General features: G+C 55.8%; 3 long non-coding RNA genes and 1 pseudogene across 3 annotated transcripts; 2 read left to right on the top strand and 2 right to left on the bottom strand.

Moving 5' to 3' along the window:
- Positions 1–997: 997 nt before the first annotated feature.
- LOC118607779 lies at positions 998–2,424 on the bottom strand. Its single transcript, XR_004952814.1, has 2 exons — positions 1,782–2,424; positions 998–1,189 (listed from the first exon to the last, which is right to left on the bottom strand). It is a non-coding gene; the product is annotated as an uncharacterized LOC118607779 (long non-coding RNA).
- Positions 2,425–14,639: 12,215 nt separating this feature from the next.
- LOC107507003 lies at positions 14,640–17,196 on the top strand (annotated as a pseudogene).
- A 1,307-nt stretch (positions 17,197–18,503) lies between these two features.
- LOC118607778 lies at positions 18,504–19,405 on the bottom strand. The gene is made up of 2 exons (XR_004952813.1): positions 19,288–19,405; positions 18,504–18,695 (listed from the first exon to the last, which is right to left on the bottom strand). It is a non-coding gene; the product is annotated as an uncharacterized LOC118607778 (long non-coding RNA).
- A 1,617-nt stretch (positions 19,406–21,022) lies between these two features.
- LOC118607776 lies at positions 21,023–23,171 on the top strand. The gene is made up of 2 exons (XR_004952811.1): positions 21,023–21,798; positions 22,298–23,171. It is a non-coding gene; the product is annotated as an uncharacterized LOC118607776 (long non-coding RNA).
- Positions 23,172–23,403: the final 232 nt, after the last annotated feature.

Below are 23,403 nucleotides of genomic sequence, written 5' to 3'. Positions count from 1 at the left end.
CCTTCACCAACCCCCCCCCCCCGTCCCCCGTGTGGTGGTAAGTGAGGGGAGGACCAGGTGCGAGAGGGGCGGTGGGGGCGGAGAGGATCAGGCGGAGCATGACTGTGGCGAGAGGTGAACCAAGACCTTCCTGCACATTGACCCCTTTCGATCGATCCCCGGGTAGAGGCACAAGTTTCCATCTGACATACTTGGGGTGGGGGTGGGGGTGGGGGTGGGGGGGCTCAGATCATTGCCGTCTCTCCTTGGTGAGTTGCAACAACCACGTGGGGCGATGGGTACATACATGGTTTCTAAGTCACATAGCTCCACTTAAGGCACGCCTGTTACGGCCGTCGAATTGTTGTTCTCGGTCCTGCTACTCCTTGGGCTCTCCTCGATGGAAACAGACTCAAGGGGCCAGGGTCCCCTGGGTTCCCAGGAAGTGGCGCCCTGCGCCCTGCCCTTCACTAGCAGGGCCCGTTTGGTGCTCTCTCAGGACAGAAAGCCCTGGCCCTGCTTCGGGCCGTGAGGTCTGGGCCAGGTGGCCAGGGGACTCTCTGGGAGAATACTTCCTCTGCGGACACAGCCGGCCGGCCAAGGGATCTCGGGAGAGGTTTCCGGGTCTGTCAGCAACTACTGCGATTCTCGGCCAGGCCTTTCGACTCTAGGGCGCACGCTGGCATGATTTACCTTAAAACAAATGCGGATGATGAACCGACTTCTTCTCGCGGAAAGGTTGGCTTTCGCCATGTTCCTCCAGGCTTCCTTTTCTGGCTCTGGAAACATTTTCTGCAGTCCAGCTCCAGGAAAGACTCAGGCCTTGAAGCGAAAGCCCGCGTCGTCAACGGAGAAGGAGCCTGGCATTGCCCGTGGGGCTAAGCACGGCCTCGAGGGGGGGCCCCCGTTCACCTCGGTGACAACGTTCATCGGCTCCTCCACTCCGTGAGTCCACGTGGGCCTCTCTTCTTTCTGCGATCTGTGTTAGAGGTCCGTTCCTGGGACGTTGAACGTTGTGCTGGGTTGAAGGGTGGAGGAGGCGAGGACCCCCAGGCTCCTCTCAAAGGGACTGATTGGAAGATGGGCACGGGAGGATCCGGTGGGGATGGCGTGCTGACATCCCAGATTCGCTCGTGCTCCTCAGACCGCAGGGGCACTTGGCTTTGTTTCTTCTCCCCGACAGATCTGATCTCCGTGAGGAATGCCCACCCTGTGGCCGGGAACATACGGGGGCAAAAGCAACTGTGAGTTTACTTCCAAGCTGGTGAGTGTGGTCGGATGCAAACATGTGATGGGTGCGTGTGTGTACGAATGCCCGCTCGGTTTCAGTGGAAATTTCCACCCCACGTCCTTCCTTCTTTCCAGGATGGGGAAGATCGATGTGTGGGCTCCCGATTCTGTGTGAGGGTGGAGGAAGGGGACCTACGCCACACCTCTGTGGCTCACGGTATTCTAGGTGATCTCTGAGGAAGGATGGCCCCGGCCTCCCAGTCCCAGCCGCTGCAGCCGACCGGCACCGCCCACGTGTGGGGATGGCGAAACTTGCATTTCTGACTTTCTGACGCTCGCCTCTCGGTCAGGACCTGGCGCGACCTGGCGCTCCGTGGCTGGCTCGGTCTCGCCTCACTCCGCTGAGCCCCGCGAATCTGTGTGCCATCCTCCATCCCTCCCCTGGGCAGGACTGCCCACCCCACAGCCTCGGCAGCAGTGTCATCTGCCCCCGCCCGGCCCGCCGAGGCCTCCCTCGTGAACCCCTGGCTCTGGTCAGCGGCTTCGAGGAGTGCCGTCCCCTGGGGTCTCACCTATACCACAGCAGGAACCAAGTCAGCTCCCTCAAGATCTGTTCCTGCACTCCAGCCGTCCCACTGCTGGGTCCTGGCGCACTGTCCTCCTGTGAGTCCCGAGTGTGGATGGGGTGGGACCGTCTCTCACTTGGTGCTCCTCTTCACTTCTTGACTCGCCTCCCCTGTCTGAGCTCTCTGACGACCTCTGCCTGCCACCGCCTCTGTGGGCCCTTGCTTTCCGCCGCCGTGATGGGAACAGGCAGACAGACACTCTTTGCTGTGGTTCGTCTTTCGTGTGGACCCAGGACTTCCCATACTCCCTCCAGGTCAATGGGGCGTACCGTGGAAGGCCGCGATGCGTGCCTCGTGGAGAACAACAGAATATGTCGTGGCGTGACCCCTCCCCTCAGAAACATAAGATGAGTGAAAGAGAACAGGCATGGTCTAATGCGCCCGAGGCGACTGAGTGGTGGGTGGCCCGCGATGAGCATAGAATAGCGTGTCTGTCTGGCATCAATCTGGACGTTAATCGTGGCCCTGACGAGACCCGTTGCAGGGGAGTGACAGGGACAGAGGCTCGGTGGAAGGGGGTCGAAGAGCACATGGTCTCGGGATACGCTGGAGCGGGTTTCCGCTCGGAAAATGAACAGGTAATGTGCCAGCAGCTGCGGAATGACAGGAGGGGAGGGGGCGGGTTCCACCCCGCCCTTTGTGGGGGAAAGCTCGACTGTGGAATGAGCAGGTGGCAGGTTCACGGGAGGAGTGGTAAGTGATCGGGGAGGGGAGCAAAGTCCCCGAGCGGGTGGAAGGCATGGGATCCTTCGAGTTAGAAGTCCAATGCGCTGTCCATGGCGCCACAGAGCCAGGTCGTGGGGTCCTGAGCACAGGCGAGGGCCGGCTGCAGTCAGGGGGCCACGGTATGCCCAGGGACAGCAGAGGTCACAAGGGCAGAAAGAGGTCCCACCTCATTACTTCTCTCTTCTGCATGAACTCTCTCAGGGGAGGTCCGTGGGATGGAAGCCGGTTGCTAGTGAGTGAGGTGCTGGACTGGGTAAGATGACGGAGAAAGCCGCCGGAAGCAGCCCCTGCTCATGGACTTCAGGCAAACAGTTCAGTAAGGTGTCAAGTTTTGCCACCAATGCTCAGAGGCTGTGTGATCCAGGCAGGGATGTGTCCCTCACTGGGGCAGGGCAGGAGAGGTTGGACCTGGGAGAAAGCGGCTGGAGAGGTGTGTCTGAAGGTGAGGGGGGGCGGGGCCTGGCGGAAGGTGAGGAAGGCTGTGGGGGTCCCTGGCGGAGGCCCCCAAGAGGTCGATCGCTGTCTAAACCGGCATTAGAGGAAGATAGCTGGACGTCGAGGGCAAGGCGTCGAGGTGATCAGAGGGTAAATGCCAGAAAGGGACGTCGCGGAGTGGGGCGGTTGGGGGATGTTGGTGATGGTGGTGAGGGCGGCGGCGGCGGCGGCGGGGGCGGGGACGCGGTGTTTCCTGACGCCCAGATAGGTCATCACCGAGGGGAAGGGGGATGGCGGGATGGGGAGGAGCAGAACATCCTTGAGGACCGAGCGACTCCGGGGGTGGGCGAGGTGACCCGGTCGGGCTCCTGGGCCCTGTGCTGGCCGGGGGGGGGGGGGGGTCCCGGGAGTGAGCGCTGGGTGGGCGACAGTGGGTGAGTCACAGGACTAGCTCGTTCGAGGCTGGGGCGGGCTCGGGCGGCGGGCGGCGGGAGGAGCATGACCAGGGGATCGGCACGGGTCCGCTGTGTCAATCGGGCCACAGGGCCGACCCGACTCTTCGCAGTGGGGTGCCGGCGAAAATCTCCCGCGTGAGCCCGCAGTCGGGCGGGTACCGACGTCACTGGGCCCCGTGGAGAACCCGGCAATCAGGTGCCGCCCTGCCCGGTCCGGACTTCCGGTCGCTCTTGCTGGGGTTCCGAGGGCGGCATTCGGGGAGACGGCTGAGCTCGAGCCGTCGCCGGGGGCCGCTGCGGACGGGCGCCGGTCCTCGGGCGATCCTCGGGGTCGCTCAGCTTCCCTCGTCAGGCACGCCCTCCTGGGCTCTTTGCGGAAAGCCTGTGGAAACGAGGGATTTTCCCGTTGGTTTAGTGCGTCTCGTTTCTCCGAGCAGCAGGGGGCAGTGGTGCGCCGCCGAGCGGCCGGCCGCCCGCCTCTCTCCCCCGCCCTTCCCGCTTGAAAAAAACGGGATCTTCGTCGCGGTGAAAGAAAACGGGCCCTTCTTTCGTTGGGCGCCTGCGCAGCGCACTGGGCGAAAAACCTTGGGCCCGGGGACGGCAAAACCCTCTTGCCCGTCACCTTCACTGCCTGTGCTGCTTTGGGGCGGCCCCGGTTCCCCGGCGACTCGTTTTCCCGCTTCTCTCAACGGCGCCTGTCCTCGAATGCGTTTTGTAGGCGATGTGGAGGACACGTGAAATATGAGACAGAACGCAGTCCAGACCTCAGTCCCATCACCCAGCGGTGGCCGGTCTTAGTATCCGGCGCTCAATATCCCCGAGAGTGTTTTTTCTTCAAAAGAGGGTGTGTGTCTTCAGGATACTGTGTTTCCTTTTTGCGTCATGATCTCGACCTGCTCCTTTTTAAGCTCAGTTGTACATTTTCGAAAATCGTGTGCACATTTCGTGCCATTCTACCGAAAAATAGCGGAGACGTAACGTGTCGAAAGTTGTTGTAAATCTTGACTTGAAGGTGCAGTGACCCAAGATCCGCAGGCAGCGCCACGGTTCCCCTTTATGAGGGCAGGCGCCCCTGGTGCATTTCTGTCGCATTCTTTTATCCTCAGCCCCCGGAGGGGTGCCTGGCATCTGATGGGTCCCGTGAAATCTATTAAATTTTAATTTTCGGGTCGTTTTTAAAAAGTGTATGAAAATCATTCTTTCCCGCCCGCCCCCGGGATTAGGATACAGCAACAGCTTTCTACATTGGGGTGTGTGCACCTGCCTGTTCCCTTTGACCCTTTTTGCAAGTCAGCGTTTGTCTGTGTCCTTACCAGTTCTTGAAATCAGATTTTATGTCCTAGGCCCGGTCAGTCGACTACCTGAGGCCCTTCTACCTTGCTGGCGACAGACTCGGGACACACCCCGAGACTTTCCGGTTTCAAGCCTCTTTCTTTCATTCCACAGAAAGTTCCACGAGGCTCAAGTGAACAGGATGTACGTAGCACACACAGAATGGCCTTGGTAGACGTGGTGCCTCTTTCATTGTTGCTCCTTGGTTCCATCAGCCGTCAGAATATCGGGCGTCTTTCCAGAAGGACCCTGGCATGCGGTCGATTCTGGAACGCAACCTAGGTTGATTTGGGCCGGTGCGGTGGTTAAAAGGCGCAGTCAGTCACCCTAGCCCGAGGCCTTGGACGATCGATCTGGGTCATGCAATGGAGAAGAGGGGGGCGTCTAGAGGAAGCACTGAACATGAACTTAGGGGCCCAGTGACCGACATGCTACTGGAATTGGGAACACGGTCCTCTGGCAGTGAGCAGCGTGTGTGAAGCCGGCCCGATCTGACCGCAACGGTCTTTCTCCCTAAGTCCGGCTACTGACTTCTGACGCTCCCTTTTGTCGGGCCTCACCTAACTGAAACAAGTCCCGCATTTCTTACCACAGAGTTTCACTGTAAACGGTACCGAGCACAAATAAGGTCACGTCAACCCGCGTAGCCCGACGACTTCTCCGCCACAAAGGCATCCTTGATTGGACAGGCAGGTCTTCCCTCAGTTTTTTCATCAAGGGCCGCTGGAGGGCCTTGGGCCAGGGACCCGGGGGACTCCCTTCCAGTGCCAGCTCTTAGCAGCCTTACTGTCGTCTTCTGCCGTCCGAGTTGCTTTGCCTTCCGGGCCTGCTCTTTCCTCGATTTTAGGAACAGGAGTCGGGCTGAGCTGTTGCTTCAACAGGGAGGCGCACACAGGAAAGGCCGTGGTGAGAGGGCCCCTGCTCACGGTGCAGAAACTCCGCTTTTTCCTTGTATGTGTTGGAATTTATTCCAGGAAACGTTTATTTTACTCAGACGAAGAGGTCGGCCTCCCCCGGTCTCCATAATCTGTAGGATTTCCTCTGTCGCCGGTCTCCCAGACAGGAAGGGAAGAATGGAGACGAGCGAGCGAAATTACAAACATGAGTAGACGCGGCCGTTCGTTCGTTGGGGCGCCAGACATGAAAAGTAAGCCCGACGCCGGCAAGCTGCAACACCCACCCTTGTGGTAATCAAAAGATGATTTGGAAAAGAAACGGACACGTTTTTCAAAGCTCATGTGTTCTCGTTCCCTCATCCGGTGAGACGAGACTGGACCCTGCGTCACAGAGGTGCGTGGACTGCGTGCAGCACCGCTGAACGCCAAGCGCTGTAGAAATCTGAGTCCCTTTTTCGGTCTAGTGAGCTTTCCGCGACATACCTTCTCCAAAGAGCAAATCAAACATTTCGCCGTATTGGCCAACTGACGGCATCGGCATCGGCATCGGCATCCTTGGCTGTGTTACTCTGGCTCGGGCGCCCTTCGGTTGCAACCGAAGGACGTAGGGAACGTCTTTACTCCCCCTAAAGTGACGATTCCACAGCTGGTGCCCTTCGCTGTTATAAAGTCACGTGGCTAAGATGTATTGAGTATACCGTCCGTGTCGGGCAGTCCACCGAGTCCTTCGGTACGTCGTGTCGTGCCATTCCTGACAGAACCCTTAACTGGGGGGTTCGTATACTTAGGCCCGTTATCAGTCAGACGAGAGAGAAAACTGCTCCTCCGAGAGATCACTGACCGCTAGGGTGTCTGCGTAACACGAACCCTGTGATGAGTCGGGGGAGAGGTTCCCCTGGAATCTCGTGACCGCGAACGCCGGTGGTTGTGTCGAGAACGTGAGTGGTCGGCTCGGACCCCGGGGTGTCTGTAGGTCGTGCACGTGGTCCCGAAGAACTTTTGGCTTCGGAGGCGAGAACGTTGGGGTCGAATTGGTAGTAGACCGGGCGGGGAGTGCACAACGTAGTTCCAGTTATTCGAGTCCGGGTGAAAGGCTCATTCCAGCCGATGCGTGCCCCCTGGAGACCAGGTAACTCTCCTCCGAGGCTAAGCAGACGGGAGTTTGTAGAGGGAAAGGAGAAGTCGGGCCCACGGACTGCGGCCTGCCCCCACGTTGCAGTTTCTTGAACTGCTGCTAAGGTGAGGTTGGACTGGCTGGGAATTGGTTCCTCTCATTCATGCCTCTTGCTCTCACCGCCGGTGTAGATCTCATTCCAGCAGCCCCTAGAACAGTCCTTGGAGGGCTGTTGTTGTATGCCTCGTTCAGGTTTTGAGGGTTGGAGGAGGTAACCCAGACGGTACAGGAGAGAAGCGAGGCGAAAAAGAAGTCTTTTGAAAGGGAAAAAGGCTCGAAGCAAGGAAACCCGGGGTCTGTTTTGATCATTCGACACTGTCTCCTCTTAGAGAAGATCAACTCCCGGACGACATGAACTCCGTTCGTCACCAGCCGGTTCTTCCCAGAGAGGCATGAACAGGGGTGTACGAGCAAGGTGCAGGAAACTGAGCCAAGAAGTCCCCGGCGGCGGGTCGAAGGAGCAGGCCGTTCTTCGGTCTTCCGTCCTCGATCATAGCTTGCATCGCCTGTTTGCACGGGCCAGTGGCACAGTTCCTGAATAGGCACGACCCGAAGCCCTGGATAAGGAGCACCCTTGTCATCGGTACGCAAGGATAACGAGGAAAGGCGACGCGGAGTTAGTGAACTAACTTCACTTCCACCTAGCCGCATTTTGTTTTCGAATGCTCATGTCTCCGTCTCCTCCTTTTCTCAAACCCTCGTTTTGAAATTAATGAAGTCTCCTGACATGAATTCTCATCAGTCCATTTTACGTGAGGAAGACATAGAAACACGTGCAAAGGTGTTAAGCATACCGACGGATATCGAATCTCACGAATAGTTTTGAAAAGTTGTTTTTAAGGAAAAAGGACGTATTTTTCACCTCTCAACCCCGTGACTCTTCAAAAATCAGCAGCACTCTCAGGAGACAGTGACGCAGGCCCTGGCCCGTGTTCCTGTTTAAAGGACAGTGGCAACACGTGTCAACCTGCGGGAATCCCTGCAAGCAAACTATCTAAAACGTGGGCGTAGATGTATTCAAATAGTTTGTCCTAGCGTTCATTGCTTTTCATGTTTCAAAACCAGGGCAGGAGCGGCGGAGGGTGCACGTGCGGGAGTTTAGGGAAAGTTGGATTTCAGGGAAATATGTGAATTACCCACTGTCAGCCCGAAAAGCTTCCGAATCCCATATTGGATAGTGCAGTGTCACGACGGTGTAAAAGAGTGAAGGGGATTGCAAAACATGTCCAAAGTGGCTGGGTCAAGGATGATTACTCTCTCTTTCTGTTGTCTCTTGTCTTCCCCAATGACAGCGATCAGGAGAATTTCCTTTTACAGCCTGAGGTAAAAATAACGGAGCCAGTGACTCTATGACAGATCTTCTCAGGGGGTTTTCTAAACTGCCACCCAGCGCCACAGGACAGGAACCCAGGGAGCAGCTGGCCCTCACCATGGGGACAAGAAGGTAAAGACCCCGGAGGACAAAACGAGTGGATTTCATACATTGAAAACACAATGTATAGCTCCTGTCCTCAAGAAGGTAACAGTATGCCTTTTCCCTTCGACATAGGAGTCGGGGGTTATTCCTGCTGGCTCTCTCGGTTACACAATATAGTATTTTTCACTCTTTGAGACTACTCATAGTTTTAGGGACAGAGATGAGTACAAAGACTTCAGGTGTTTTGAAATGATTTTTAGCAGGGCAGCTCCATGCTGAAAATTTGAGTTCAATCAAAGATGCCCAAGTCACAATGCAATGTGAATCTCATGGTGTTTACAATGGAAGTTTTTGGGGTGAGAAAACCACTGAAGAGATTGATGGAGGAAGCCTTTTTTTTTTTTTTTTTTTTAAATAGTCATAAGAGTCTCTTTGATGCAAACTGATGGCACTTGCCTGCGAGCAAGATGGCAAATGCTCGCTATCACCAGTCCAATCATTATTAATGGTCGTCCTTGGTTGATGGGACTGTGGTTGCCCTTACATTATGGTATGAGTCTTCCCAGTTTTCTCCGGGGGGAGCTCGAGTGAGGAGGGCCACTGAAGAAATAGATTGCTAAAAGCCCAGAGCCACTTGCGGAAAGCCATTGGCAAGAGCACTCAGAGCAGCAGAAATACAAGATTGCGAAGGAACCGGGGACACAAGGTTTCCATTTGAGAAGCCACTGAAGGGAGGAGCAGCTGGGCCCCAGGACAGGCCTGGCTCAGGTAGGCCCAGAAGAAAATGTGGCAAAGTGTCCCGGAAAAGCTCGCGCGGGTTTGTTTTTTCCTTTCTTGGGTTTTTTGTCCTTTCTTTTTTTTTTCAAGCACGAAGGGCGGGGGACGGCGGTCCTTTCGTGGTACCACAGTGCCATCTAATGGCCGGAGAAACTCGGCGACGGGGTTACGGGAAGAAAATCCCTCCGGTCCGCTGCTTTTCGGGGGGTAAAAAACGCACCGGTGGGGCCAGCGGACGCCACGCGGATGACTGTGACAGTCACGAGAAGCAGCGACCGACCGGAGAGACCCCCGCGAGCCGGCACCGGTACCCCACCCGCGGCTTCCTGAGTTCCGCCCTCGAAACCATAGCAACAGCGCCGGAAGTTCTTCCGCGGAGAACAAAGGCGACTGACTGTTGGGCCAGGGATGGGATGGGCTGGGATTGGTGGGCGGTTCTGACCTGCGCGCTGCCGCCCTGTGAGGTCCGTGCCAGCCTCCGGGCCCGCGGGCGCTGGAAGTTTCCTCGTGGAACCTGTTGCAAACTGTCAGTTGAGAGACGCGACTTGCGAGGTCCAGGGCGGATGCCCACGGACATGCCCCGGCATCAGCGAACCCTGGGCCGCTCCTCACGTCCGTTGCTAGCATTCCCCTCTGTCATCACCTCAAGCCCCTGCCCTGGTCGTCCAGCCCCCCGTCCCTCCAGTGCCTGCAGTACACAGCCATCTCCCTGCTGGGAGCCCTCGGTGTGGGCCCCCACAGCCTTCCTCACCTTCCGCTAGACCACCGTGGACGGTTTTACCCAGGGTTATAATCTCCCCCGCAAGCGCGTGCTCTCCGGCTGCTTCTCGGGCCCCCTTCCCCATCCTCTCTCGCCGTGCCCCAGTCAGGACCACATCCCTGCCTGTGTCTGCGAACCTGACCGTTGATGGCAGTTGATGGCGACACTTGAAACCTAATCCAATTGTTTCCCTTAAACCCGCGACCAGGAGAACACGCCTTCTCGCTTTCCCTGTCATCCTACGGAGGCCCGCCGCTGACCGTACTCATCGGCGACTTCCGTCCCTTCTAATGACCTGTCTGAGCAACTCATGGTTCAGAAGACAGAAGCGATGAGGTGGGACTTGTCAGGGCTTCCCAAATCCAATGGACCTGTTTCTATCATGGCACTCGCTGCTGCCCCTGGGCATGGCTGCAGCCAGCCCTCACCTGTATTCAGGAAGCCACGCGTTCGCGGACTTTACTCCTGAACTGTCATGACGAGGTAGCCCAAAGAGAATGCTAGCGAAGCCTACGCTTTGGAGAAGCTGAGACTGAAAATAATCAAGAGACAGGGTAGGGGGAGCGGAGGGCCGTGCGCCTCCAGGGGAGGTTACTTAACCGTCCGCCCCAACGAGAGAGGAAACCACAGGAAGCAGGCACCAGAAATCCCTAGGGATCCCGAGGCCTGCCGAATGGATGACAGCGTCTCGGAGACTTAGGATGAGCCTCACAGGAGAAGCTTTAAGTTGAGGAAGGAAGACTGAGGGTATCCAGCAGCAGTGGGCCTGCAGGGAGACCCCCATCCTCAGTCTCACCCCACGCCCATACTTAACCTCCGTGACCCACGGAGTTCTGGGTTGGGCCATACGACATCCTCCGTGTAAAAGGCCTCGATAGGTGGTACTGGGGGCGAGTCCAGTCGACTTCAGTCAGAACACAGGGATGTCCTGGCATCGGGTGTAGGGAGTTTCGGCAAGGGGGGGGGGGAGGAGCGGCATCAGTGTGGACAGGAGTTCCGCGGCGGGGGGGGGGGGGGCGGGGAAGAGGACAGCGGTCCTGCGATGAGGACAGTAGATGCCAGGCACTCGGTTTGGGGTGATGGCAGGAGCTGGAGACGTGGGCATTTGGAAGGACCTCGAGACTCGGACAAAATGGCTCCTGCAAAGGCGTTTGTTGGTTTAGGACGACAGACGTCCAGGAGGCTGTGAGAAGGTAGAGGAGGTTTTCGTCGTCTCGGCGCCCGGCGCGGCTAGATTGGCAGCATCTGGAAGCCTAAGCCCCGATGATGAGATTGGCCTGGAGGACTCCTATCTGGTGACGATGAGGCTGTGCCTCGGGTTCCGTCACGTGAGGAATAAGGGCCTGGGGCAGAGCGCGTGAGAGAGCGGCTCCCTTGTGGTCCCGGCCCGGCAGAGGGGGGATAGCCACCTTGTGAGAAACACCTGCGGTCCTGGCGGCATGCCTGGTGCTTGGAGCAACAAGGTCGCCAGAAGCAGACGTGGACTCGCGCACACGCCTGACCTTTCCTGGGACTTCTTGCTCTAGGGACGAGGATGGGGAAAAGATTCCTGAGGAGAAATAGCTGATGACGCGGTCGTGGGCTTGAGGCCGATTCTGGGACTTGGCTGTCGTTTGTCTCATTGCTAACCTGATAGTCACTAATGATGTTTTGCAAAGCCGGCTTTGTGAGGGAGAATAAATAAGCCATGGGAGCAGGGGTGGGGGCTGCTAGCATTGCCATTCCTTGCCATTCCTCCTCTCCCTTATCCACGTTAGTAAAAGCATTTCCGGACTCCGACTCTCCTTCCTAACCGTCTCCGCAGCCATTGGCGCCCAAGTGGGGCTCGAAGAAGAGGGTGCGGAACGACGCTGGAAACCGAAAGAAAGGGGTAAGTCCGCTCAGAGTAAGCGATACCTTCGGCATAGTTTTTTCGCACACAGTTTTAGCATGGGGAATTCTCCGTCAAAGGTGGAGACCCAGTACATTAAGTTACCGTGACACTTATTGTTGTCTTCAGGAGTAGAAGTGAAGTTGATTTCATGCATCGTTTTTGCATATAAGTAGACATTGCTACTGGTTTAAGCCAGCGGGAGACTCTCAAGTAAATGCTAAAGGGTGGAAGCAATTCATGAGATCTTTGCGGAGAGCTCGGTCGTCAGGGAGATCCCATCCCTGTTTCTGTTCGGTCTTTATGCGCTTTAATTTCTCAGGCTTCACAGCCTCTGCAGTCCGACTCTGAGGGCGCTGCAACTGACTTGGCAACACGCCTAGAAGAAACTGAACCTGTCTATGAAAATCCTATAGAACTAGAGTCTGACGATGAGCGAGAGGAATCTGCTGCGTCCTCATCTGAAGAGGAATGTATGTGCAGGCCGCATTCCTCCCAGTAAAGAATCATATCAGGTTCTTCTGGCCCAAGTAGAGGCAATAAATCAGAGGTTGAAGCAACCGCAATTGGGGCCAACTGGAGGATATTTTCAAGAACCAAGAAAGCCCTCTGCACCACCTGTAAATACTTTATTTGGGGCGGAGCCTTCAGTTCCTGGTCCCGTTTCGTTCACTTTTCCCCCTTCACCTGATTTGGCGAAGGAAATACCAGATGAAGAGAGTAGTGGAGAGAATCTTCCTTAGACAGACAGCTAGCTACTCCTCAGCGGATGGGGTTCCCTATAGTGAGATAGGCATTCCCTCCCGGGGCCCCCTCCCCCTCCCCCCTCCCCCCCCCCCATGCTCAATTTCCTCAGGTGGGTATCAATGTGCAATACACGACATTGGAACATAAATTCCTAAGAATACTTAAGAATGCTTAAAGAATCTATCAATCGATATAGTAGTATGCAGTCCACTTATGAGACAGGTCTTTTAAGGAGTAGAGCCACCGAAGGACAATTGTTAGTGACGGATTGGGAAGCTGTTATAAAAACTGTGTTAGAACCAGGTCCTTATTTGCAAACGAAAACCTGGTAGAGAGAGGAAGCCCAACAGGTGGCTCGTAGAAACGCAGCACGAAACCCTCCGGGGGCTACTCTTGAAGAGCTGACAGGTACGGGAAACTTTACTGCCATTGAACGGTACTGTCACTCGACTGAAGAAACCTGGTTACAAGGGAAATGAATAGTTGTGAGAGCTTGGTCTCGAGTGGAGCCACCCGAGACGCATCCTCAGTCGTTCGCTAAAATTATACAGAGTCCTGGGGAGAGTTACACTAATTTTTTTGTCTCGGCTACATACGAATCTGTTCCTTCTCAATATGTAGGGTATAAAATTTTGCAATAGAAAATTACTCTTCAAAAGATAGAAATTAGACGGGATGTTCTCAAAACTCTTAATGATTTTCAAAAACTATTGGGAGATGTTAATTGGCTTCGTCCTACCCTCAGCATCCCCACATACGCTTTACCTAACTTATTCTCTATTTTAGAAGGGCCCACAGCACCGGACAGTCCTCGGGAACTAACGCCGATGGCGGAAAAGGAATTACAGATGATCGATGAGGCCTTACGACGGGCCCGATTAGATCGCACTGAATCTTTGGACAAATTATTATTGGTCGTTTGTCATTCTCCTCATTCTCCCACTGCCATCCTCATGCAGGACACTAACATTATCGAATGGATGTCCTTAGGTCATAAGCCTAAGGAAAAATTAGAGGCTTCCGTCAATAAAGTTTGTGATTTAGTAACGAGGGGTCGGCTTCGCCTCAGACAACTCACTGGACAAGATCCTGCAGAGATGATCGTTCCTTATAAGGACTCACAAATAAAATCTTCCCATCAGTTGGATGAAGCTTTGGCAGAATGCTTCTGCTTATTTTGTTGGGTTAATTCATTGTAAATATCCTAGGCTTAAAACTTTGCGGTTCCTCTTGCGTACTCCTGTAATTTTCCGTCGAGTGGTTCAATCTACACCAGGGGAAGGCCCATCCTTTTTCCTAGGTGCTAATAAGAAAGGTCTTGCTGGTTTCACAGGAGACGCTGATACCTAGAATACGCTATTATTCTTTTGCTTATTCACCATGCAGAGGCATCGAATATGGTTACCGATTCCCCTTTATGTTGAATATACCGTGCAACATATAGAGGAGGCTTATATACCCCCTTCTCCAGATGAACTCGCTAAATGATTTACACGATTACAGAATTTAATATTACAAAGGCAACAGCCTTTATGCATTACTCACGTGAGGGCCCATACCTTGTCTGTTGCCTGGCCCCGTGACAGCAGGTAATGGGAAGATTGATCAATTGTTAATTCGGCCTGTTCTCACTGCTCAGAGAGAGCACGCCCTTCATCATTCTAATGCTAAGGCCCTTAAAGAACCTCACCGGCTAACTTGGCAAGGAGCTAAACAGATAGATCATGAAGGAGCGGCCTACCTGTTCTCCTCTCGTCACACCCTCACTGCCTCTTGGAGTCGATCCCCCGAGGAACCGCAGCTAATACGTTATGGCAGGTGGATGTAACACATTATCCTGAATTTGGTACACTGAAATTTGTCCATCGTTCTGTCGACGCTTTTTCAGGCTTCGCTCGGGCTACCGCTTTAAGTTCTGAAAAGGCCGACGCTGCTATCACCCATCTATTAGAAGCTATTAGTGTTACGGGACGACCAGCTCAGCTAAAAACTGATAATGGATCTGCATATATTTCTCATAAATTTCAGAATTTTCTTACTACATATTCTATTGCTCATACTACCGGTATTCCTTATAATTCCACTGGCCGAGCTATCGTAGAACGTGCTGATCGCACACTCGAGGAGATGCTTGCAAAACAGAAAGGGGGAATATGGAATACCCCGAGACAAAGGCTTAATAGAGCATCATATACTTTAAATTTTTTAAATCGAGATGAACAAGGCAGCACAGCGGCTCGTCGGCATTGGGCGGAACAGGCCAGTGAGCCTTTGAGCAGCCCGTATACTACAAGGATCTGAAAGGGGGCTGGGTGCCTGCTGAGGTACTGAAATGGGGCCGAGGTTTTGCTCCTACCTCTACAGGAACAGAGAAGCTTTGGGTCCCAGCCAGGAATGTCGGGCTCCGGGAGCGGAAGGGAGCGGCGGAGTGACACCTGGAGTCCGGACATGGCTAGGTTGAACCTAGGCCCGCAGACCGTCAGGGTGCCTCTCTCTTCTACTCATCGCGCACAGATACCAACGTGGGGTCGGATGAAGAAATTACCGGAAGAGGGCCGGCGGTCGTCACTGAGTCAGGCCAGGAGATAACTCCAACCTCTCTAGTCCTTGCAATGAGAGCCCCGATTACAGCACAGGTAAGTGGGGTACGAGCTGAGACAGGAAATTATTCGTATTGGGCGTATGTGCCCCAATCCCCCTTGAAATAAGGCGGTGGGATGGGGAGATGCTTCCGTGGTAGTTTATGTTAATGCTTCTGATTGGCTGCCTGGGCCTCGTGGTGCTAGAGGGCCTCTCAGGCCTGAAGAAGAAGGGAGAGTGATTGAGAACTAGACGGTGGGAACGGAAGGGATGCCAATTTGCATGGGAGCTGGAGAGCACTGTTTACAGCTAGGTGCTCAAGCGTGGTTGACAATTTTGCAGACTTCTGAACAAATTGCTGGGGTAGGTCACTTGTTTTCGTTCAGTTTGGTAGGATTTAAAAATGTTACGGAACCTGTGGGTGACACCTCTCCACCAGATTTGCCGTGGTGTGCCACTCGGAAAGTTCAGACGCTTGACCGTTGGGTTCAGTGGACTCGGTGTGGAGCTGGAGCTGAACAGGCTCGGGTTTTCGTTAATACTTGCCACGCAAGGGTCGTTGATCGGAGTCCTTCTGGCTCCGCCGGAGCAAAGGGAGGAAAAGTAAATTTGCGGTGGCACCGAAAGAGAGGGAATGGTTCGGTAAGTATTTCTCCAGACGGAACTAGTAGTAACACAGTCGTCTGGCCCGGTGGGGGGTTCCCCCCACCGCCCACCCCACCCCCATCTCCTCAACTACCCTGATCATATTTGGAAGTTAGGAGCCGCTTTATTTCCCATGCACGCCTGGAAAGGTTTCATAGATCGGTCTGGGAGTTCTTCACATACCTACCGCCTTTCATCAGAATGTTACTCACTTTGCTCGAGCCTGTGTTCGGCTCCCGTATATCATTGTGAAGGGCAAGGTGGGGTGGAATGAAACTTTAGGTTCTGTTCCATGCAAATACTGTTCTTTTTACACTTGTGTTAACTCTTCTATTCCTTTTAACAAGTCACATGAAAGCTCGTATACTCTTAGAGCTAGAACTGGAGTGTGGGTGCCGGTTACATTGTCTCGACCCTGGCAGGACTCTCCTGCCACTATGATATTGCAGCAACTGCAGGACCATGTTAAAAGAAGAGCCGAAAGATTCCTTGGCATGCGGATCGCCGCTGTCGTGGGTAGCATCGCCGTGACTGCTGCTGGTGCCGCGGCCGGAGTGGCTCTGCATCGATCTGTACAGTCTCGACTGCTGATTATGTTAGAACCTGGCATCGGGATGCCGAACAGTTATGGACTTCTCAAAGACAAATTGACTCTGTATTGCAAAGTCAAGTAGCAGATTTACAGCGAGCAGTTATATCGTTGGGAGAGCAAATTGTTAGTTTGCAGAAACGTGTGCAACTTCAATGCGATGGGAATACCACTTCTTTTTGTGTAACTCCTGCATTGTATAACGAAAGTACGTTTGAATGGGAGAAAGCGAGACGGCATACTTTGGGGTAAGGTAATGCTCCCGGTTTAATTGCAGATTTGCAAACGCATGTTGCTGGCACTTTTCAAACACGGCTTCCCGAATTACAGGGGATCGCAGTGCTACGAAGCATGGTCAATAATAGCATCGAAGACTTACATCCTATTCCACAAATTCATGGGTTATTGGGCTCATCTATCGCTTCTTGGATTGTAATTTGATTGTTACTTGTTTTTCTTTGTTTAGTCTGGAAGAGATCCTCAAGAAGCCGAAGACCGAGAAAGACTCAGGCCGTCGTGTTCTCAGTAACGCTGAATAAAGTTCAGCAAAAAGGAAAGGGGGACATGTTGTGAGAAACACCTGCGGTCCTGGCGGGATGCCTGGTGCTCGGAGCAACGAGGTCGTCAGAGGCAGATGTGGACTTGCGCACGAGGACACGTTGCAGGGAGAGGGCGCACACGCCTGACCTGTCCTGGGACTTCTTGCTCTAGGGACGAGGATGGGGAAAAGACTCCTGAGGAGAAATAGCTGATGACGCGGTCGTGGGCTTGAGGCCGAGTCTGGGACTTGGCTGTCGTTTGTCTCATTGCTAACCTGATAGTCACTAATGATGTTTTGCAAAGCCGGCTTTGTGAGGGAGAATAAAAAAGCCATGGGAGCAGGGGTGGGGGCTGCTAGCATTGGCATTCTTTGCCATTCCTCCTCTCCCTTATCCATGCTAGTAAAAGCATTTCCGGACTCCGCCTCTCCTTCCTAACCGTCTCCGCAACATATCCATCGGGTCCTCAGATGACAACAAAAGGGATTGCAGGGCCCCGGGTCCAGAGGGCTTGTTGGATGTGCAGGGAGAGACGCGAGTCCGAGTCTGCAAAGATCTTTCGGGAGGACCACAGGTACCAGGCCAACGCGATTTGACGGCGGGGTATGCTCTCGGGCGAAGGAGCGGGCTCCAACCCACAAGAGATTGCTGCCGTCGTTGCGCGTCCACCGCCCGTGCCCCATCAGAACTCAAGGGCTTCGTCAGGGAATCCGTGTCTTTCCAAAGCTCCTTCACCAACCCCCCCCCCCCCGTCCCCCGTGTGGTGGTAAGTGAGGGGAGGACCAGGTGCGAGAGGGGCGGTGGGGGCGGAGAGGATCAGGCGGAGCATGACTGTGGCGAGAGGTGAACCAAGACCTTCCTGCACATTGACCCCTTTCGATCGATCCCCGGGTAGAGGCACAAGTTTCCATCTGACATACTTGGGGTGGGGGTGGGGGTGGGGGTGGGGGGGCTCAGATCATTGCCGTCTCTCCTTGGTGAGTTGCAACAACCACGTGGGGCGATGGGTACATACATGGTTTCTAAGTCACATAGCTCCACTTAAGGCACGCCTGTTACGGCCGTCGAATTGTTGTTCTCGGTCCTGCTACTCCTTGGGCTCTCCTCGATGGAAACAGACTCAAGGGGCCAGGGTCCCCTGGGTTCCCAGGAAGTGGCGCCCTGCGCCCTGCCCTTCACTAGCAGGGCCCGTTTGGTGCTCTCTCAGGACAGAAAGCCCTGGCCCTGCTTCGGGCCGTGAGGTCTGGGCCAGGTGGCCAGGGGACTCTCTGGGAGAATACTTCCTCTGCGGACACAGCCGGCCGGCCAAGGGATCTCGGGAGAGGTTTCCGGGTCTGTCAGCAACTACTGCGATTCTCGGCCAGGCCTTTCGACTCTAGGGCGCACGCTGGCATGATTTACCTTAAAACAAATGCGGATGATGAACCGACTTCTTCTCGCGGAAAGGTTGGCTTTCGCCATGTTCCTCCAGGCTTCCTTTTCTGGCTCTGGAAACATTTTCTGCAGTCCAGCTCCAGGAAAGACTCAGGCCTTGAAGCGAAAGCCCGCGTCGTCAACGGAGAAGGAGCCTGGCATTGCCCGTGGGGCTAAGCACGGCCTCGAGGGGGGGCCCCCGTTCACCTCGGTGACAACGTTCATCGGCTCCTCCACTCCGTGAGTCCACGTGGGCCTCTCTTCTTTCTGCGATCTGTGTTAGAGGTCCGTTCCTGGGACGTTGAACGTTGTGCTGGGTTGAAGGGTGGAGGAGGCGAGGACCCCCAGGCTCCTCTCAAAGGGACTGATTGGAAGATGGGCACGGGAGGATCCGGTGGGGATGGCGTGCTGACATCCCAGATTCGCTCGTGCTCCTCAGACCGCAGGGGCACTTGGCTTTGTTTCTTCTCCCCGACAGATCTGATCTCCGTGAGGAATGCCCACCCTGTGGCCGGGAACATACGGGGGCAAAAGCAACTGTGAGTTTACTTCCAAGCTGGTGAGTGTGGTCGGATGCAAACATGTGATGGGTGCGTGTGTGTACGAATGCCCGCTCGGTTTCAGTGGAAATTTCCACCCCACGTCCTTCCTTCTTTCCAGGATGGGGAAGATCGATGTGTGGGCTCCCGATTCTGTGTGAGGGTGGAGGAAGGGGACCTACGCCACACCTCTGTGGCTCACGGTATTCTAGGTGATCTCTGAGGAAGGATGGCCCCGGCCTCCCAGTCCCAGCCGCTGCAGCCGACCGGCACCGCCCACGTGTGGGGATGGCGAAACTTGCATTTCTGACTTTCTGACGCTGGCCTCTCGGTCGGGACCTGGCGCGACCTGGCGCTCCGTGGCTGGCTCGGTCTCGCCTCACTCCGCTGAGCCCCGCGAATCTGTGCGCCATCCTCCATCCCTCCCCTGGGCAGGACTGCCCACCCCACAGCCTCGGCAGCAGTGTCATCTGCCCCCGCCCGGCCCGCCGAGGCCTCCCTCGTGAACCCCTGGCTCTGGTCAGCGGCTTCGAGGAGTGCCGTCCCCTGGGGTCTCACCTATACCACAGCAGGAACCAAGTCAGCTCCCTCAAGATCTGTTCCTGCACTCCAGCCGTCCCACTGCTGGGTCCTGGCGCACTGTCCTCCTGTGAGTCCCGAGTGTGGATGGGGTGGGACCGTCTCTCACTTGGTGCTCCTCTTCACTTCTTGACTCGCCTCCCCTGTCTGAGCTCTCTGACGACCTCTGCCTGCCACCGCCTCTGTGGGCCCTTGCTTTCCGCCGCCGTGATGGGAACAGGCAGACAGACACTCTTTGCTGTGGTTCGTCTTTCGTGTGGACCCAGGACTTCCCATACTCCCTCCAGGTCAATGGGGCGTACCGTGGAAGGCCGCGATGCGTGCCTCGTGGAGAACAACAGAATATGTCGTGGCGTGACCCCTCCCCTCAGAAACATAAGATGAGTGAAAGAGAACAGGCATGGTCTAATGCGCCCGAGGCGACTGAGTGGTGGGTGGCCCGCGATGAGCATAGAATAGCGTGTCTGTCTGGCATCAATCTGGACGTTAATCGTGGCCCTGACGAGACCCGTTGCAGGGGAGTGACAGGGACAGAGGCTCGGTGGAAGGGGGTCGAAGAGCACATGGTCTCGGGATACGCTGGAGCGGGTTTCCGCTCGGAAAATGAACAGGTAATGTGCCAGCAGCTGCGGAATGACAGGAGGGGAGGGGGCGGGTTCCACCCCGCCCTTTGTGGGGGAAAGCTCGACTGTGGAATGAGCAGGTGGCAGGTTCACGGGAGGAGTGGTAAGTGATCGGGGAGGGGAGCAAAGTCCCCGAGCGGGTGGAAGGCATGGGATCCTTCGAGTTAGAAGTCCAATGCGCTGTCCATGGCGCCACAGAGCCAGGTCGTGGGGTCCTGAGCACAGGCGAGGGCCGGCTGCAGTCAGGGGGCCACGGTATGCCCAGGGACAGCAGAGGTCACAAGGGCAGAAAGAGGTCCCACCTCATTACTTCTCTCTTCTGCATGAACTCTCTCAGGGGAGGTCCGTGGGATGGAAGCCGGTTGCTAGTGAGTGAGGTGCTGGACTGGGTAAGATGACGGAGAAAGCCGCCGGAAGCAGCCCCTGCTCATGGACTTCAGGCAAACAGTTCAGTAAGGTGTCAAGTTTTGCCACCAATGCTCAGAGGCTGTGTGATCCAGGCAGGGATGTGTCCCTCACTGGGGCAGGGCAGGAGAGGTTGGACCTGGGAGAAAGCGGCTGGAGAGGTGTGTCTGAAGGTGAGGGGGGGCGGGGCCTGGCGGAAGGTGAGGAAGGCTGTGGGGGTCCCTGGCGGAGGCCCCCAAGAGGTCGATCGCTGTCTAAACCGGCATTAGAGGAAGATAGCTGGACGTCGAGGGCAAGGCGTCGAGGTGATCAGAGGGTAAATGCCAGAAAGGGACGTCGCGGAGTGGGGCGGTTGGGGGATGTTGGTGATGGTGGTGAGGGCGGCGGCGGCGGCGGCGGGGGCGGGGACGCGGTGTTTCCTGACGCCCAGATAGGTCATCACCGAGGGGAAGGGGGATGGCGGGATGGGGAGGAGCAGAACATCCTTGAGGACCGAGCGACTCCGGGGGTGGGCGAGGTGACCCGGTCGGGCTCCTGGGCCCTGTGCTGGCCGGGGGGGGGGGTTCCCGGGAGTGAGCGCTGGGTGGGCGACAGTGGGTGAGTCACAGGACTAGCTCGTTCGAGGCTGGGGCGGGCTCGGGCGGCGGGCGGCGGGAGGAGCATGACCAGGGGATCGGCACGGGTCCGCTGTGTCAATCGGGCCACAGGGCCGACCCGACTCTTCGCAGTGGGGTGCCGGCGAAAATCTCCCGCGTGAGCCCGCAGTCGGGCGGGTACCGACGTCACTGGGCCCCGTGGAGAACCCGGCAATCAGGTGCCGCCCTGCCCGGTCCGGACTTCCGGTCGCTCTTGCTGGGGTTCCGAGGGCGGCATTCGGGGAGACGGCTGAGCTCGAGCCGTCGCCGGGGGCCGCTGCGGACGGGCGCCGGTCCTCGGGCGATCCTCGGGGTCGCTCAGCTTCCCTCGTCAGGCACGCCCTCCTGGGCTCTTTGCGGAAAGCCTGTGGAAACGAGGGATTTTCCCGTTGGTTTAGTGCGTCTCGTTTCTCCGAGCAGCAGGGGGCAGTGGTGCGCCGCCGAGCGGCCGGCCGCCCGCCTCTCTCCCCCGCCCTTCCCGCTTGAAAAAAACGGGATCTTCGTCGCGGTGAAAGAAAACGGGCCCTTCTTTCGTTGGGCGCCTGCGCAGCGCACTGGGCGAAAAACCTTGGGCCCGGGGACGGCAAAACCCTCTTGCCCGTCACCTTCACTGCCTGTGCTGCTTTGGGGCGGCCCCGGTTCCCCGGCGACTCGTTTTCCCGCTTCTCTCAACGGCGCCTGTCCTCGAATGCGTTTTGTAGGCGATGTGGAGGACACGTGAAATATGAGACAGAACGCAGTCCAGACCTCAGTCCCATCACCCAGCGGTGGCCGGTCTTAGTATCCGGCGCTCAATATCCCCGAGAGTGTTTTTTCTTCAAAAGAGGGTGTGTGTCTTCAGGATACTGTGTTTCCTTTTTGCGTCATGATCTCGACCTGCTCCTTTTTAAGCTCAGTTGTACATTTTCGAAAATCGTGTGCACATTTCGTGCCATTCTACCGAAAAATAGCGGAGACGTAACGTGTCGAAAGTTGTTGTAAATCTTGACTTGAAGGTGCAGTGACCCAAGATCCGCAGGCAGCGCCACGGTTCCCCTTTATGAGGGCAGGCGCCCCTGGTGCATTTCTGTCGCATTCTTTTATCCTCAGCCCCCGGACGGGTGCCTGGCATCTGATGGGTCCCGTGAAATCTATTAAATTTTAATTTTCGGGTCGTTTTTAAAAAGTGTATGAAAATCATTCTTTCCCGCCCGCCCCCGGGATTAGGATACAGCAACAGCTTTCTACATTGGGGTGTGTGCACCTGCCTGTTCCCTTTGACCCTTTTTGCAAGTCAGCGTTTGTCTGTGTCCTTACCAGTTCTTGAAATCAGATTTTATGTCCTAGGCCCGGTCAGTCGACTACCTGAGGCCCTTCTACCTTGCTGGCGACAGACTCGGGACACACCCCGAGACTTTCCGGTTTCAAGCCTCTTTCTTTCATTCCACAGAAAGTTCCACGAGGCTCAAGTGAACAGGATGTACGTAGCACACACAGAATGGCCTTGGTAGACGTGGTGCCTCTTTCATTGTTGCTCCTTGGTTCCATCAGCCGTCAGAATATCGGGCGTCTTTCCAGAAGGACCCTGGCATGCGGTCGATTCTGGAACGCAACCTAGGTTGATTTGGGCCGGTGCGGTGGTTAAAAGGCGCAGTCAGTCACCCTAGCCCGAGGCCTTGGACGATCGATCTGGGTCATGCAATGGAGAAGAGGGGGGCGTCTAGAGGAAGCACTGAACATGAACTTAGGGGCCCAGTGACCGACATGCTACTGGAATTGGGAACACGGTCCTCTGGCAGTGAGCAGCGTGTGTGAAGCCGGCCCGATCTGACCGCAACGGTCTTTCTCCCTAAGTCCGGCTACTGACTTCTGACGCTCCCTTTTGTCGGGCCTCACCTAACTGAAACAAGTCCCGCATTTCTTACCACAGAGTTTCACTGTAAACGGTACCGAGCACAAATAAGGTCACGTCAACCCGCGTAGCCCGACGACTTCTCCGCCACAAAGGCATCCTTGATTGGACAGGCAGGTCTTCCCTCAGTTTTTTCATCAAGGGCCGCTGGAGGGCCTTGGGCCAGGGACCCGGGGGACTCCCTTCCAGTGCCAGCTCTTAGCAGCCTTACTGTCGTCTTCTGCCGTCCGAGTTGCTTTGCCTTCCGGGCCTGCTCTTTCCTCGATTTTAGGAACAGGAGTCGGGCTGAGCTGTTGCTTCAACAGGGAGGCGCACACAGGAAAGGCCGTGGTGAGAGGGCCCCTGCTCACGGTGCAGAAACTCCGCCTTTTCCTTGTATGTGTTGGAATTTATTCCAGGAAACGTTTATTTTACTCAGACGAAGAGGTCGGCCTCCCCCGGTCTCCATAATCTGTAGGATTTCCTCTGTCGCCGGTCTCCCAGACAGGAAGGGAAGAATGGAGACGAGCGAGCGAAATTACAAACATGAGTAGACGCGGCC

This window comes from Rousettus aegyptiacus, unplaced genomic scaffold (assembly GCF_014176215.1).
Source record: "Rousettus aegyptiacus isolate mRouAeg1 unplaced genomic scaffold, mRouAeg1.p scaffold_m13_p_9, whole genome shotgun sequence".
Taxonomy (NCBI): domain Eukaryota; kingdom Metazoa; phylum Chordata; class Mammalia; order Chiroptera; family Pteropodidae; genus Rousettus; species Rousettus aegyptiacus.
The sequence above is the reverse complement of the archived record's forward strand: the minus strand, read 5'-3'. Positions and strand labels throughout refer to the sequence as shown.